Consider the following 18,035-nt stretch of genomic DNA (forward strand, 5'->3'; position numbering starts at 1 on the left):
CCACCATTAGTATAAAAGGTAAAAAATAAACCATAGATATCTCAGTTCAAGGCAACATCAAGACTTCAGCTTGAGGGTACCCTAGTATAATGCTCCAGATTTCCAGAAGTCGGGCCCAAGGAAACAGCTGATAGATCTGATCACATAAGAAGTCATAACTTCTAAGCGATGAAAGACACCGTAAACTAAGTTAAAAAGACAAGCAACAAACAGGGATATTTGCAACACGTATAACAAACAAAAGATGTATATCCAACATCCATAAAGAGCTCCTACGATTTGAAAAAGACGAATAGCCCGGTTTATGGGTTTGAGATATGAACACACAATTTATAAAAGAAAAGCAAAAATCCAATAAACACATGAAAAAATATTCAGCATTACCGGTATTTAGAGAAATGCAAATTAAAACTATAATGAGCTGTCTTTTTCTATCCCCATCACATTTGCAGAAATTTCAAAGCCTGACAATATATAGCAGCGATGAGGGTTGAGAAAACTGGCAGTCTTGCATACGGTCAGTGGGTGGGTAAATGCTGGCAAATCTATTGTGTTTTAAATGTATATATGTCCCTTGACCCCACAATTCTACTGTAGGGTTCCATTCTGCAGAAATACTCACCTATATGTGCAAATAATTTTCTAACAGGTATCCTTTGCACCATAGTTTGTATACAACAATACAACTGAAAAGTTCCTATCAACGAAGGAGAGTCTATGTAAATTTTGAGTCCCTCATTGAGTGGAATATTACGCTGACCGTAAAAAGAATCAGATGGATGTGGAAAGATTTCCCAAGGACATTGATTGTTGTGCCCATCCATAAATGACACATAGCATATGTATAGATAATGGTGTCTAAATGCAGAGAACAAAATTAGAAGAACACACTTGACATTATTAGAACGAACAACATGGCATTACAATAGTTGACCATTTTCAACCTACGAATGGCAAGTGATAAAGCTTCAGCTCATATTAATAATGGTTATATCTGAGGAATGGAGCAGGACATGAGAGGTATATTTAAAGGAGGGAATACTAGTATTATCTAAATCTTTACAGCGAGTATGGATGCATATATCATGAAGAATCATTTTTAATTTTTTACGATGAAAGTCAGCTTTAGCATATTCATTATGATTAATAAGGGTCTGCTTTGTGATGTATGTTTGTAGGATTGATAATTGTGTGCCTGGTGTGGTCCGATGTGGGTCTGTATGTGTCTTTGTGATTCAAGAATAATCGTCTTACCAATCTTTCAAAATTTACAATGGGTCAGGACTATCCTAAGAATTTCACGTATATTAATTAAGTCACTTAATCGTCACAATAATCTGAGATGCTATTAGACCCAGTGTCCAGGGGAGGGGAGAGCTATTAAATACCCATAAGGTCAAGGCTCCATCCTAGCCAGATGAACGTGCCCAAGGTTGTAGCACGAGTATACAGCTGGGATTTACACCTGAGCAGTCTAAGCCCAGAACAATGGTATGGTCACTGTGTACCCAGGAGTTTAGACCTTCCCTACACTGCGGCCCCAGTTTGAAACAACAGCTTCAAGATGGTAACCACTTACATCTCCCAATGGCTATGCTGCCACTGAGATCATAAATCATTCTAGGCTTGCCACCGATCAAGACCCTTTTTAACTCTTTCCTTCCCAGGGTCCCATGTTTTAAAAGATTCTTCCTCTAATCTGCATGTAATAAATGGTAAAGCAATTCCATCTATCTTACTATTTTCCCCTCTTTTCATTAGCATCCCAAAATAGACAATGCAGTGGAATATTTAAAGATGTTTTTATTTTTATTTTTTTTTAAGATTTTATTTATTTATTTGACAGAGAGAGATCACAAGCAGGCAGAGAGGCAGGCAGAGAGACAGGAGGAAGCAGGCTCCCTGCTGAGCAGAGAGCCCGATGCGGGACTCGATCCCAGGACTCCGAGATCATGACCTGAGCCGAAGGCAGCGGCTTAACCCACTGAGCCACCCAGGCGCCCCTAAAGATGTTTTTAAATGAAAGGGCTGTTCATAGAAAGAGGTTTAAGGCAGTGGTGTCCAAGGTAGGGATGAATGCATTGCTGGGAATACATGGCCCTATCTGGAGGTATTTTTGGTTCTCACAACTAAGGTAGCTGCTACTGGTATCTTGTGGGTAGAGGCTAGGGATGTTGCTAAGCATCCTCTCTACAATGCCTAGGACAGTCCCCTGATAAGGAGTTATCTGGCCCCAAATATCAACAGTGTTGAGGTTGAAAATCCTGGCTTAAGGTAATAGACAAGAAATAGCGAGGTGCCCAGAACCCAGCGACCAGGAAACCATGAACAATCCTGGGCCTGAAGGGGAGGACAGGACAGTGATGGAGGAGCCCCACCGAGTTTGGAAGCCATGGAACGCAATGTTGCCCAACAGAAGTTTTGGTCAGAAAGGGAAGCAGCCATTTCCAGGACAACGCAAAGAAGGTGGCCGAGTGAGAAGGAATAAATACGTTGTTTTTCTCCCTCCACCCTGTGCTCTTTCATTGACCAAATCAACTCGAATCCAGAGAGCAAGCAGTCTGCTGGGGTTGGCCTTTCAGGGTAAGAGCAGGACAGAGAAGCGATGGGAACAGAACTTACGGAGCAGGAGATGGGAGAAAACAGAAAAACCAGCATGATTCAAGTAATGGTCCCAATTTTCAATAAGGATCCATAAGGACTTAGCGTTATGGACTGAGGGTTTGCGTCCCCCCAAGATACGTATGTCATGTTGAAACCCTAACTCCCAATGTGATGGTATTAGGGGGTGGGACCTTTAGGAGGTGACTGGGTTTGGATGAGACCAAGAAGGTGGAGATCCCATGATGGGATTAGTGTCTTGAGAAAAGAGCAAAAGCTTTATTTGTTTATATCTTTCTCTCTCTCTCCATCAAGAGGCCACTGGGCAAGCCAGTCAAAGAGCTCTCACCAGGACCTGAGTCTGCTGGTGCCTTGATTTGAACTTCTCAGCCTCCAGACCACGAGAAATAAAATTCTATTGTTTAAGCTACCCAGTCTGTGATATTTTCTTACAGCAGCTGGAGTAGACTAAGACACTAAGGAAGTAGTAAAATCAGTTAAATCCTGGCCAGGCTATGAGGCTAGTGAAGCAAGGAGTGGATAAGCAAACCAACTCTGGGCCATAGCTACTGGCCCTTCATTTGGGATACTGGGCACACGAGACCCATCCTGAAAGCATGCTGCTGAAGCACTGTCACTCTCTAATTCTGGCTCCAACACCTCCATCAACGCCACTGATCCTTTATGTTCCACAAATCCAGTCAAGTGCCAATCAGAGCTTCTGACGTGGACATTAAGTGGGTATAACTCCCATCAAAAGCATCGGAGAGCCACCAATTAGTCATGGCTCCTTTCAGGCTCTAAAAATTTCAAAAATAACTCATCACCATCTTCACGGGCACGCTGGGAGCTTTTGAAACAGCATGAGCATCTCCTCATTCCAGAGTTCCCAGAACTTTCTGTCAGGTGTCACGTCAAACTGGAAACGCAACCTCAGCTGTTGGGCCTAAGAGTGTCTTTCTCCAAACGTAACGGGGTGGGGTGATTTATAATACCACACCCATGCTCTGTGTTCAATATTTAGAATGGTTTTAACTCTTAAAAACGTGAGCGTCCTTACAGTAGGGAATAGATCTCCTCAGAGGCTTGGTTAGTACCTCAGGGGCTCAAGAGAAAAGGAGAACGAGGAAATTCGGGGTATATAAGAACATTTCTTAAAGGAAATGACCTTTGATAGCATCCTGGTGGATGTGGAGAACTTGTCGGGGACAGGATGTGTTTTGCTTGATAGAAGAGATGTGATCATTCTGGAAGAGCTTCTGTACAGGAGATGTTTGGAGCAACCTGTGCCATCATGAGAGGCAACAGTTAAGAGCACCTACTCTGGAAACTTCCCAGTCTCAAAGCCTTGCCCTACCACTTACTGGAAGGGGGCTTTAGTGCTTCTGTGCCTCAGTGATCTCATCTGCCTGGGTAGTAACAGTAGCCTACTGCCTTATTTCGCAGCTGAGGGGCCCTGAGACCAAGAAAGAATAAGGGTCTTCTTCCACTTCCTACAGCTGAGAAGCAAGAAGGCCAGACCTCTCCCTGAATGCCACCTGTTTTGGAATTCTGTTGGCTTTCCTCTCTGACCAAACGCACCGCCTCTTTCTCCTTTGGGCTGCGACAAAGTACGTGTTGCCCCGGATTCCGCAGAGGAGGAAGCACAGCTTCATTCTACCTTTTTCCCACCCTCTGGCTGAAACAAGCAATTTCACTGCAGAAAATTGTATTGCTGTTACCCAGCCCGATGCTGATATTGGATATCTCAATCATTCCATAGCAAGGAGGTCTCGATGTGACTGAGGCTCTATTCCTTTCTTCTCTTAAAATGACTTTTCTACCTTAGAGTTGCTTCCATTTCACAAACCTGCCAAATAACAGTCACAACGAAAACAGCTACCACCATTGATTAAACACGCTGTTTGCTAAACACCCTGTATGCTGAGCACTTTATCTGCATTCTCTCATTTAACCACCGTGCCAAGTTATCATCCCATGCAGAGCCGTCAGATCAGGGACAAAAGGGCTATGCTCCTTGCCCAAGTTCACACAGCAGTCAGCTCAGGAGTGGCAATGCGATCCAAAGTCTGTCTGAGTCTCCACACTCCTTTTCTTCCGAATTCCTGATGTGCTTCTTAAAACATTCCATAAGCTGATTAAGAATGAGGACAGTTGACGTCATCAGCCAGAAAGACCTCAAACTCCATTCCACACTGTGAGATTATTTTGCACAGTAAAATCTGCTCTTCTTTTAAGCCAAAGTTGATGTAGAGATGGTTGACTTGCCCAGATTCAAAATGCCTCACTTTCTCCCATATAACTTTTCATCTCCCACCCTTCCTATCCTGGGAAACTGAGGCATGCAGTTTAAAACAAGCAAAATGCTTGTTTTGCGTATTGATGGGATGTGTTCATGTAGACAGAAATAGGATCATTGGTACCCATGTTAGCATTGTTGTGCTGTCATATGATCTCTTGATTGCGATAGAGATAAAAACATATGAAAAGAATTTAATATGGTATCCTCTTGTCAGACTGGAGACCAACCCAGTTAGTTTAAAACACTTTCTCTAAGAAATACGGTCTATTCTCTCTCAGTCAAGTTGGACTTGGCTACACTATGGGAAGAAAAAGACCCCAGGGGCTTAAATAACCAAAGTTTATTTCTCTCTTATGTTATACGTCCATCCCAGCTCTGGGTCATCCTGATTCCAGGACCCAAACGGACAGATCAGCCGTAATCTGGAAGGTCACCAGTTTTCCAGACAAAGGGAAGAAAGCCCCATTTTATAGCACGAGTTGAGTGCCCTGACCTTACAAGGACTTACAATTCCTTAGCTGGAGTGACCCATGACCCCCCACCCATCCCAGCGAAGATGGAAAGTGACAGACGTGAAGTGCTGGGAAATGCTGTTGACCAGCCCCAGTGACCACCACAGTTACCCAAGTGTAGGGACCCTGCATTCATCACGGGGTGGCTGGGCTGGTGTTTGGATCCACGAACCCTAAGCTGAACCAACAAAGCACATGTCCCAAAGTGAAACAATCCAACAATGAGATGTTGGTTGGAAAGTGGATGGGATGTAAGAGAAAGCATGAGATTCTCCTATCCTTGTAGCCTGCAGTGCATTTTTTAAAAAGAATCAAAGTTGATTGTAAGTATGATTTCTAAAGTATCAAAACATGGTATTGAATAGCATGCGATGATATATATATATATGGTGATATTCGGTGATATATATATGGTGATACACACACTTCTATAACTGGTTTATTTACCGCGATTTATAGGGAAACTGAGGCAATTATCCAGATAATTTAAAAGCAAAGGCATCCTGGGTCCATTATCTGCACCTCTGAGATGAATAGGATTTTTTTTTTTTGCATTTTATTTTTTAAGACTTTTTTAAACAGCAGTTTCATGTTGACAACAAAACTGAGAGGGAGATACAGAGATTCCCTGTATATCCCTGCCCGCACAGATACTCAGCCTCCCCCATTACGAGCATCACCTGCCAAGACTGTGTGTTCTTCACCCCAGGTGAACCTACGGGCATGCATCCCCATCCCCCATCGTCCAGAGCATACGTAATGGGTCACTCTTGGTGTCATACGTTCTGCGGGTCTGGACAGATGTAACGATGTACCTCCGGCATTATAATATCACAGAGTATCGTCACTTCCCTCCAAATCCTTGGTATCCTGCCTGCTCTCTGCCCGTCCCCTCCACCCCCAGCAGCCACTGATCGTGCTGTTACCTCCAAAGTTTCTACCTCTTCCACCATGCCAGAGTTGGAATCCTACAGCATGGAGCATTTCCAGATCGGCTTCTTTCACTTAGTAATACGCAGGTAAGGACCCTCCGTGTCTTCCCATGGCGTGATAGCTCATTGTTTCTGGCGCTGAGTCATCTATACCCCATTGTCTGGACGGACCACAGTTTATGGATCGATTCACCCATGTCTTGGTTGCTTCCACATTTTGGCAGCTGTGTATCGAGCTGCTATCAACATTCAGAGGCAAGTTTTTGTGTGGACCTAAGTTTTCACCTCCTTTGGGTGGCTACCAAAGAGCACGATGGCTGGGTCGTGTGGCAAGAGTATGCTTCGTTGTGTGAGAAGGTGCCAAACTGGCTTCCAAATGGAAGCTGTTCCCCCAGCAGTTAATGAGAGTGTCTGATGCTCCACATCTTCCCCAGCATTGGGTGTTGGCAGTGTTCTGGATTTTGGCCATTCTGCTAGGTGTGAAGTGGTATCTTGTTGTCATTTGCATTTCCTTGGTGACATATGATTCAGAGCCGTGAACAGTTTTTAGAGTCATAAAAACTCAGACAGTTTCCTCAAATGCCTCAAAGTCAGTCTGCGGTGGCAAACACAGCATAGGAGTGATGTCTTGATGTGGCTTGGGGAAGGTGCATGGAATCTAGAACCTGAGTAAATCGGTAGCTTATGAAACAATACCCTATTCTTGGGACCAGGTCTCCTACAAAAGTAAGACGTTTGGGCAAAACATTCTGATGCCATCAAAGGCCAATTTCCGATCTTAAGGCTTCTGCATGTTAAAGTAAAATGAAAAAATATCAGAAGGTAACAAAAATGACAGTAAATATTATCATTTTAAACATGCAGGGGTCCCTGGGTGGCTCAGTCGGTTGGACGACTGACTCCTGATCTCAGCGCCCTGGGAATGAGCCCCACGTCGGGCTCTGTGCTCAGTGGGGAGTCTGCTTGAGGATTCTCCTCTCCCTCTCCTTCTGGCCCTCCCCAAGCTTGTTGTCTTGCGCGTGCACTCTCACACTCTCTGTCTCTAAAATAAATGTTTAGAAAAATTTTTAAAAATTTATGCACAATGTGCCTATCTGTGATACATTTTTTTAAAGATTTTATTTATTTGGCAGACACAGATCACAGGTAGACAGAGAGGCAGGCAGAGAGAGAGGAAGGGAAGCAGGCTCCCTGCTGAGCAAGAACCCAATTCGGGGCTGGATCCCAGGACCCTGGGATCATGACCTGAGCCAAAGGCAGAGGCTTTAACCCACTGAGCCACCCAGGCGCCCCACTGTGATACATTTTTAAATGTATAGGATTCCTAAAGCTGAGATGCCCTTCAACAGAGGAATGGATAAAGAAGATGTGGTCCATGTACACAATGGAATATTACGCAGCCATCAGAAAGGATGAATACCCAACTTTTGCATCGGCGTGGATGGAACTGGAGGGGATTCTGCTAAGTGAAATGAGACAAGCAGAGAAAGACAATTATCACATGATCTCACGCATATGTGGAACATAAGGAATAGCACAGAGGACCACAGAGGAAGGGAAGGAAAACCGAATGGGAAGAAATCAGGGAGGGAGACAAACCGTGAGAGGCTCTGGACTGTGGGGAGCAAACTGAGGGTTACAGAGGTGGCAGGGTGGGAGGGATGGAGTGACCGGGGCATGGGCATTACAGAGTGCATCTGCGGTGATGAGCACTGGGTGTTATATGCCACCAATGAATCACTGAACCCTACATCAAAAACTAATGATGTGCTATATGCTGGCTAACTGAACATAATGAAAACAAAAACAAACAAAAAGTTACAGAATATTTATGTGTTTTTAACCCCTAGGGCACCACAGACAGTGCGGTCAGCATGGGACGCATTAGAATTGTGGACCCTCCAGGCCCGCTGGCTCCTCCTGTGACTTCGTGTCCAGTGTCACCCAGAGCTGCCAAACACCTGGGCTTGATGCCCGTCGTGAACATGCAGACCCTCCCACACACCCAGTCCAAGGAAGACCTAGACTGAGATTCCCCTATTCAGGGATCAGTAGTGACGCTAGGAGGGAACTGGATTCACTTTCAGATCTGAAAGCCCAATGTCCTTCCTCTCCTGGAAAGACACTTCCTGTTCTGCCCTCCTTCCGCCCAGGCCCTGCTGAGCGGCTGAAATCAGCTCTGCAGGGAGACCAGAGGGGCCGGGTGGGAGCGTTCTCTGGGGCTTCTGAGGCTGTCACACAAGCTCTCTGTCATCCAGAAAGGAAGCAGAGATGATTCAGGGGACGCAGGCTTTCAAAAGCACATGGATGAGGCTGCCTTGCTGACCCTGACGGCAGCTAGGGAAGAGTGGAGAGGTAGGCTGGGAGGTGGGGGTGTCTGTGAGCTGGCCTCAGGGCCCTTTCACTGCCCCGGGAGCTGTTTATAGCACGTCCCTCCCAAGTCCCCAAGCTCTCAACCTGCCTTTGTCACCTAGAAGGCCCTTTACCTTGTGGTTGTTACTCTAGCATAACTTACCCATCCCGACCCACACAGAATCATACTTACTTCTTAAAGCAAAGAACGGCTTATCCACTTAAAAACCCCCTGCCTGGGTGTGTGGGTGTGTTCTGAGAGAATTTACCATAAGGCACAAGGCACAAGGGTTCAAATCACAACAGGAACTTATCGCTGCTGAATTTCTAGAGAATTAGTTAAGGACTACGGCTAAGCACTATTTCTGGAGTTCTAAAGAGATACTGTCATAAAGGACCCACCTCATAGAATTGCTTTGAGAACCAAGTGAGAACACCTGTGGGGAAACCATACGGGGATGAGGAAACCGCTACAGCCCATCCAGCATCCTCCAGAGTCAGACGAAAGACAGCCTTAGCCATTCAGCCACAGGAGGTCCCTGGGTTGAACTGAAGCCTGGTTTGAAACCCACCACTCCACACCGAAGCAGACAGATGAACCCCGCGGAAAGCCCCTTCCGGGCTAAGGTGCCCTCTGGGGCAAGATCCTCGATTCACCCGCCTCCCAGCGGCCAGCCCTGTTTCTGGCTCATGGGTGACAAGGGGTGTCCGGTGAATTAACAAGCGTTGAAGGCATCTGAGAGACAAGCCACCGCCCTCCCTCAGCGCTCAGAGGAGCATGAGCCCATGAGGAAGGCTGTTTGGAAGCAGGTCTGCGGTTCCTGGTGTTAACATGAGTCAGAACAGAGGTCGGAGCAAACGAACGGCAGCCCCAGGGAAGGGATAGGGAAGTGAGTGAGAGGCTGACCCGCTGTGTGCACACATGACCTTGACGTGGAGGTCCCTTAAATGCTGCCTCCCAGGTGCCTCCCTGCCTTAGCTGAGCTGAGTGCCCGCCCTGGGCTGCCGTGTATGTGACCAGCTTTAACCCTGGGGCTTCTCAGAGGAGTGACGCCAACTCAAGCCTAGTGGGCCACCTCCCACTTCCCCAGATGGCTGAGCTGCGGAATATTAGCGCTACTGAATATTGATTAGTGCACAATTTTACTTACTTCAGATAAGTAAGCAGATCAGTGATGTGTGTCCCCTGGGCCAGCATTGCCTCACTTTTAAAATGAAGTGTTTTCTGTTTTTAAAAAATATATTTTCAGGGGTGCCTGGGTGGCTTAAGCTGTTAAGCATCTGCCCTCAGCTGAAGTCATGATTCCCAGGTCCTGGGATCGAGCCCCGTGTCAGGATCCCTGCTCAGTGGGGAGCCTGCTTCTCCTTCTCCCTCTCCCACTCCCCCTGCTTCTGGTCCCTCTCTCACTGTGTCTCTCTGTGTTAAATAAATAAATAAAATCTTTTTTTAAAAAGTGTATTTTCAGATTGGCAGAATGTTTATCAAATCTGGGGGATGGGAATGTGGGGACTCAGTCTGCTATTCTCCTTTATTTGAGGTATGTGCAAAATTTCAAACAAGGCCTTCAAAAACTAACCTAAGCTTTCTCTAAATAGCCTCTGTTGCTTTAACCTATTTTCCAAGACGTCAAACAGCACAGATGACCTCTGACCCATATTATCCCAAGGCAGCTCCAAATCTTCAAATTCACAAGACGCACAATAGTACAGAATTTTCTCTGACCACCTTCCCCGCCCTCCGCCCCCCACCCTGTCCACCCCATATCATGAACAATACAATAGGTAAATAAAGATGAAATTTTATGTGATATTCTCAGACCCTCGGGGAGAGTAACTTCACATGTGAGAGCAGCACTGAGATGCTGGTAATCGGGGGGAAGGACATCTCCCATGAAAAACACACTTCCCTACACGAGGGATTGAAACTTTTGCCTTGTCAAGATGACACCTTACCTAAGCCAGAGACTTCAGGGCCACTGTAAAGGAATCCACAGTAAGGAGAGAAGGCCAAGTTCAGTCCTTAATTCACATGCGCACTCAATGTGATGTTCTTTATTTTTCTACCACATCATCTGATTTATTTCAAGTCCCCTTTATGCTAGAAGAGCATAAAGTCAATCATGGTCTATTGGGAGAGTTTCCTTTTCCCTGAGGCCCTGGGGGAGTGGGAGAGAGGGGTGAACGGGATCACTGGGAAAGGAGCGTCGTCTCTGGGTTGACATCTGCTGAGACATTCCGGTTCCTGTCAGAGCAGTCACTGGGCCGCCCCTCAGCCCCACAGAAAGGCCTCTGGGTGCAGCTCTGTCAGCTACGGCTAAGCTTCCCTGGGGGGCAGGGGCAATTCAGGGACTCCAGCACCGGCGAGGCTGTGTAAGACCCCAGGAACCTCAACATACCACACAGGCGGCCACTTTTCTGGGGCCTGGCCTTTTGCCTTCAAGTGCTACTCAGGGCAGGGAGGCACAAAGTCTCTTTGTTCTCGAGTTTTCCCAAAAAACTGGAGGTTATCCCATTCCCCAGGCTAGTGACAGGGGCAGCTCAATGCATCCCGGCTTCCCCTCCATCTTCCTCCCACCCTCCCCCGTAAATTCGGGGAGTCATGAGCTACTCTAGAGGTAAGATGCCTTCCCCTAACTTACCAGGTATTAATTAGTCCAAATCTATTGTTTATGCCTTAAGTCCCCTCAAGGCTAGGCTTTTGGAACTCAAGGCCTTTTTTTTTCTTCCTGTTTTTGCAATAACACCAACTCTCCATGGCAAGGAACACCTTAAACTCGGCTTGAAACACAGAACGGCCACGGGGTGGCCGGGGAGCAGACGGCAGCAGGGAGGCGAAGACCGCCATCAGTATTTTCAGACGCCATTTTGCCTCAGGAGTTCTCTGTCTTCCTGCAACTCAAAATTCCAGGGGCCTCGGCTCACCGTCAAAGCCCTTCATCCCTCCATTAGTCCTAGGGGGAGTCCTAAGGTGGGTCTCATGGTTGTTCCTTCTCCCGCTAACTGCCAGCTCAGGCCATTACAAAGGGTGCCTGAGCCGCTTCCTTCTGCGGCCGGAACCCGCAGCATCCTGGCTGCCCCGTCTGTGAAGGCCTCCCTGCCTTCTGGACGTCCCCGGGGATTTTAGACAAACGGTGCTTTTAGCTTGTCCTCACTGATTAACTTCGTTGGCCTCGAGCCCATGGGGCTGGTGCAGGGGGTGATTGGAGTGACAGATGTGGCTCCTGTCCCCCAAAGCCGTTCCACTTCTGATGCTCCGAGCATGCGGCTCCCACAATTTCCAGCCACCATTGGGCTGAACCTTGTCCAGTGGGCTCCTGGGTTCTACAGGCAGAGAAGCCCCTGGTGGGTCTGCCCCCTCTCCCAGGCCCCCTGGACGTGCTCAGATTCGAATCCTAGGGCAGGGATGGCCAAAGTTCTTAAGCTGAGACCCAAATTCTGCCCCCCTCAGGTTGATACTGTAAGGACCTATTTAGCCAGTGCGACTCCATCTTGGTTAAAAATTCGTTGTTTGTGCAGTAAAACTTAAACTGACCCTACCCCCGCCCCCACAATGAACTTACTTAGAAGCAAGTCTGGGAAACCAGTAAAATATGGTTGGCCAGTTCCTGATAACAGAGCCCAGAATGCAAGGACGAATCAGGCCAGGTGGAGACATCCAATCAGTAAAAGTACACATACTGTCTCCCTAACCACCAAAGAATGTAAACTCTGCCTTTTGGGCTCCAACCTTGAGCGCCAATTCTGACCAGAGTAATAGGTTGGTTCAAACAGCTACTATAGGGTAAACTGTAATTCAGCTGGCCACCTGGGTGTGACCTAACATGACTATTCAACTTTCTGTGTTACAATCTCATTGGCCACCTATGTGTGGCCAGGGTTTTGCTCTATAAAAGGTCGTCTGTAAGATGGGGAGGGGTCGGTCTCTTTGGAGGCGGCCCTGACTGGTCAGTCAGTCAATTCTCGAGCCTGGAAGCTGGGGGTGGTCGCTCTCTTTGGAGACGGCCCTGGCCGGTCAGTCTGACTTCTAGTGCTTAGCATAGAATGAAGTTTTGCATAACTTTAACTTTGTTTCAGTCTCTGTTCCCCTGGTCGATCAGTCTAACTTCTAATACATAAAATAAAGCTTTAAATAATTTCACTTTGTCTCAGTCTCGTTTTGTTTAATAACGGACCTAACAGATCTCAGTGTCTGATCATACCGCATAAATATGGACAGCTGGCACTCCCCAACGGCCAGGACTCAGGAATGCGGTCTCTGTGGGCGGACACCGTCTGCTATTACCACCTCTGCTCCAAAATCGGAGACTCGGGGGGACAGGTGTGCAAGGACATCCACACCCCAGACGCTAGATCCCTTCTTCCCCTCGTGGGCAGTGCAGGCCTCGTGCACATAGCCCCCCATTCTCTTCCCAGAGAAATCCCTTAGGAAACAACCTTTTGAAATCTTTATTCTGAAAATACAGAACCCTATGTGAGGACAATGCAATTCTCCTTGTTCCCCAGCGATGGCCGGGGTCTAATCCCCAGAACCTTCTGTGAAAATGGCAAAAGGGCCGTGGCAGGTGTGGTTAAAGTGAGAGCCTTGCACTGGGGAGGCGATCCTGGACTACCCCGTCGTCCAGGGGCCACTATGAAAGGACGCAGGACACACCAGAGTCCGGAGGAGGCAATGCAGGGCAGGGAGCCGAGATCGGTGTGATGGGGCCACGAGCTTAGGAATGCTAACAGCCTCCGGAAGCCCGAAGGGAAAGGAATGGATTCCCCTTGGAGATTCCAAAAGGAATGAGTCCCGCGGACACCTTGATTTTAAGACTCACTTTCAGACTTTCGGCTTCCAGAACTTCCACACTTCCCAGACTCTAAGTTCGTGGTAACTTCTTACAGCGGCCATGGGGAACAAAAACATGCTTCTCACCCGGGGTTAACACAGGGTTCAGAGCCTGTCACAAGGCAGGAGAATCAGTGGACTCGCGGTAGGGACTTGTGCCTCATTTTACCGTATAGCGCTGGGGCTGTCGGAGAGAAGCTGGCAGCTGTGTTTCTCATCGGGGAGATACTGGGGACCAGCTCACCTATTACTGGTTATGCACGGAAAGGTAAGCTTCCCACCACGTGGTGGGTAGCGCTCTAAACCTAGACTCTGTAGACAGCCTTGAACCCTGGTTCCCTGGGCTAGCCAAAGGATTCAGGGCAAGTAATGTCATCTTTATAAAATGGGGGCGCTCGTGAGCTAAAAAGAGAGTGAAAATTCGGTGGGGTAACATAAGATAAAGGATTTAACGTCCCATTAAGACCTTTGCACGCAGGAGATATTCTTAAAGATAAAAATACGGCTTAGCCTTTGTAAAAGATTCTAGTCACTGGCATTTCCTGGCTGTTTGGATTTCAGATGAATGGAAGTTTACCGAACATGGCCTCGGGTTTTCTTTTAAGGAGCTCAGACCTCATTGAAAGCTTTGGACTCCAAGTGGAAGGCCCCTTCCAGCCCCGCCATTCTGGAATTCTGAATGTCAGTCTGAACGATGCAAAAATATAGTACCATTAATTTCTCTCGTGGCAGACAGACAGGGACCAAAAGCCCAGGGAGGAAGCTGGAGTTGCTCAGGTATGAAGGATGGCGTGGGCCAGTGTGGGCTTCTGCGTGAGAGTGTTTTATTAGCACATTCTTTATTCATGTGTTCATTACACATTTAATCATGGAGCGAACACCGTACAGGCTAGGAGCCGTGCTCGGCCCTGGGAAGGAAGGACTAAGAGTGCTTAGGAACGGGAAGAATTATAAAAATGGACGAGACCAAGGTTCCTGACCTCAGTGACTTCATAGTCAAGAGCAGGAGACAAAAACCTAACCTACAGCAGCCCCAAAATGTCCCTAAGTGCACTTTCCTGAGGTCTCCAGTGAGGTCACAGTACATTTATAACCACATCTCATGGATTTACAAGGATGCACCTATTCACAAGACACTTGACCCCTTGCCAAGTCCCCCAAGAGCTCCAAGGGTCTCCAGGGATTACTCTCATACACTCGACAGCATTCTGGGACTGCTAGGGGCTACCACTCCCCACAGTGACTCCACGGGACGCACGCCACGCCTGTGGTCACTAAAGCCGGAGGTGGAGCCCCTCCATACTTCATCGACGTGGCTACCTTTGGAACCGACTTGCCCCCCAGGACTTGTGTGGCCATCTAAACCTTTCCCCCATTTTCTGGAAGTTTCCATGGCTTCCATTTTCCTTACCCACTTTGTTTACCCTTCAGGCACCTCCAAGGCCCTCCTCCACATTCCAGCTGGGAAGCCCGGCTACTTCTCCTGTCTCCAAAGGAATCCAGGCACATGGAGAACACCGTGATCTCCCTCCCTCCCTTCCTTCCTTTCCTTCTGTGGATTCAAGTGTCAGTTTGTGTGATCAGGAAAGGATAGAATGGGTTTCAAAGGGAGAACACTTGCAGAGAAACGTCCTTCCACTGTCCGCTGGCTCAACACCCCTCTCCCTTGTCCCTCTCTTAAGCCATCAGGCAACCCACACCCATCCCCCACCCCCACAGGGCCGTTGCACTCACACTTGGGTGTGCTGGAGACTTTATTCCCACTATAGGTATCTATCAAAGTATTTTCCTGATAAAGATTCATGGAATCAAGGGAAGGCACCGAGTCTGGCATGTGAAATCCTTGGATATGGAAGAAATCTAGTCCCTAACGTGTCTTTCCTTTCATTTCCTAAAGCACCAGCATATACTCTTTCTGTTTCCAGGGTCGGTCTTGGAAACACAGGAGGAAGGACACAAGGAGGATGTCAGCCTCACAAGCCAGCTGTGTGGTACGCCGAGTTGCCGCTGTGTGTGTCAGTGAGGTCAGGGACAGGGCAGGGCAGGTGCACCTGCTCCCCGTAGTCACAAATCGGACACAGCGGGACCCCCAGTAGACCCAAAGCAGGGAGCTCTTTCATCTTTAGGATTCTGAGTGTTTCAAAGTATTCGTCATGCACCAGATGTCACTAAAGGAGGCTTTTTTGGAAACAATCTGACTTAAAATAATGAGGCTTCGATTGTTGCTAAGAGCTCAGGGGATAAAAACAGGCGAGGTGGATTTGCCCTGAAGCTAAAGCAGCATAAGCTTCAGGGCCTGTTGCTTGCACAGGTTTCTTGTTTTTTTGGGTTTTTCCTTTTCAGGGCGCTGTCCCTAATTTTATATTTGTAATTTTATGTTTATTCCCTTTAAAGAAGACTCCAGAATTACTAAGTTTCGGGTTCCATGAGACCAACCACCACAGGCCGTCACCTGGCCATAGACAGGTGCACACACATGCTGTCACTGGACCAGCCCTTGCAAAATCAGGACACGTAAAAGCTGTGTGGCTGACGTCCTGCTGCCCCTCCCATTTCGGTGCCCATGGCCTTGTGTCTTAGAATTCTCTGAGTTCCCACTAAACAGACGCCACTTCCCTACTAGGGGCGCTCAGCTGCCTTTCCCATCATCCAATCTAGCTGTCTGCAAACTGGGGCCCCTTGGGTCAAATCTGGCCCACCTCCTGTTTTGCTAGGAAAAAACTTCTAGTGGAATCCAGCAACACTCCTTTGGTTCACGTGTCAGTTATGGCTGCTTCCGTGGGGCAGAACGGAGTAGTTGCCACCGAGACCAAGCTGGCCCTGAGCCTACAATATTTACCTCTCTGGCTCTTACACTTGATCTCGTCCCCGATAACTTCGTAAGCGAGATCAATACCTATTCCATCCGCCGAAGATCTGCTTAAGAAATAAAGCAGCTTGGGGCGCCTGGGTGGCTCAGTGTGTTAAGCCTCTGCCTTCGGCTCAGGTCATGATCTTAGGGTCTTGGGATCGAGCCCTGAGTCGGGCTCTCTGCTCAGTGGGGAGCCTGCTTCCCCCCCCCCCTCTGCCTGCCTCTCTGCCTCCTTGTGATCTCTCTCTCTCTGTCAAATAAAGAAACAAAATCTTAAAAAAAAAAAATAAATAAACAAAGCAACTCATGCCCTCTGCTCTTGCTCCCCGTGAACTTTAAAACAAGACGCTGCTCTTCATGGGGCCATGCGAGGCTTTACGTGGTCGACCTGTGAACCTGATTCCCTGATCAGGATCCCTGTCTTGCCCTTGTCACTGTGACCTTCCCATTCTGGAGGCACCCCGGGTGTCCAGCCTCTGGGTCTTTGAACGTGCTGCTTAGTCTTTCTGGAAGCCTTTCCCTTCCTTTCTTGCAATTCGCACCTCAACCCAAACATGGTCTCCCCAGAGGGGCCTTCCTTATCAAATACTGACCCGCCCCCCTTGGTCACTGCTGGTTACATGCCCTGGTTTCTTTTTTTTATAGCCCTTGCTCGTTGACTTGTTTGCCATCAATTTTCCCAGGAGAATGTGAGCTTCCCTGGACCAGACCCTTGTCTGCCTTACTCGGTGTTAGAAAGGACCTGGAACAGAGAACAGCGACCCAGGAAATACTTGTTGAACAAGTGAATGAACAGAACGGCTTTGCCTTAATGGGGGGATTCTGAAAGCTGAAAAGAATCTCCTTTAAGAGAGGAATTTCAGGCTTGCACGCACAGCTGCGTGGGCACGTGGCAGACGGACCAACCAGAGGGTCAGTCTGATTCAAGTCTAGGAGCCTTGGGAGGCAGGTTTCAGATATAATCTCTGACCGGGAAACCACCCAAAGCTGAGATGGATCGGAGGCAGCCACACCTTTCAGACTCTCACCGAGGGATCCTCGCTCACACTGGGGTTCAGTCCGGGCCAGTGAACCTGTTTATCACCACAAAGTACCGCAACAGCATCTGATCCTGAGTCAGTAAGCAGAGGCCTGGCCTGCATGTTAAAACGTCCCCCTCGGTGTCAAAACCATCTCCAATCTGAGGCAGGGCCCTGACGTTCAGCACTGATTTTTTTCAAAAATCTCTCCCTGGGGGCATCTGATGGTTCCGCGGTTAAGTGTCGGCCTTGGGCTCTGGTCATGATCCCAAAGTCTCAGGATCGAGTCCCGTATCACGCTCCTGCTCAGCAAGGAGTCTGCTTCTCCCTCTGCCTCTGCGTCTCCACCTCCCCTCCCCTCCAGCCCGCACCCCGGCCGCGCATGCGCATGCTCTCTCACAAATAAATAAAATCTTAAAAATAAATAAATAAATAAATTTCTCCCTGAAGATGTTTCCACCCACACCGGCCTCACTGCAGTTACCCTGGACAAGTTCTGCCTGTTGTCTATGTGCATCACCTGCACGCTCCCTTATCCTCCTCTTTGCCCTGGGGAGACCCCCAGCTCCCCACGGGCTCCAGCGGCCCACGGCCCCCCATCCTTGAAGCCACACTTAAACTCCCCTCTCCGGCCCAGA

This window comes from Lutra lutra, chromosome 13 (genome assembly GCF_902655055.1).
Source record: "Lutra lutra chromosome 13, mLutLut1.2, whole genome shotgun sequence".
NCBI classification, from domain to species: domain Eukaryota; kingdom Metazoa; phylum Chordata; class Mammalia; order Carnivora; family Mustelidae; genus Lutra; species Lutra lutra.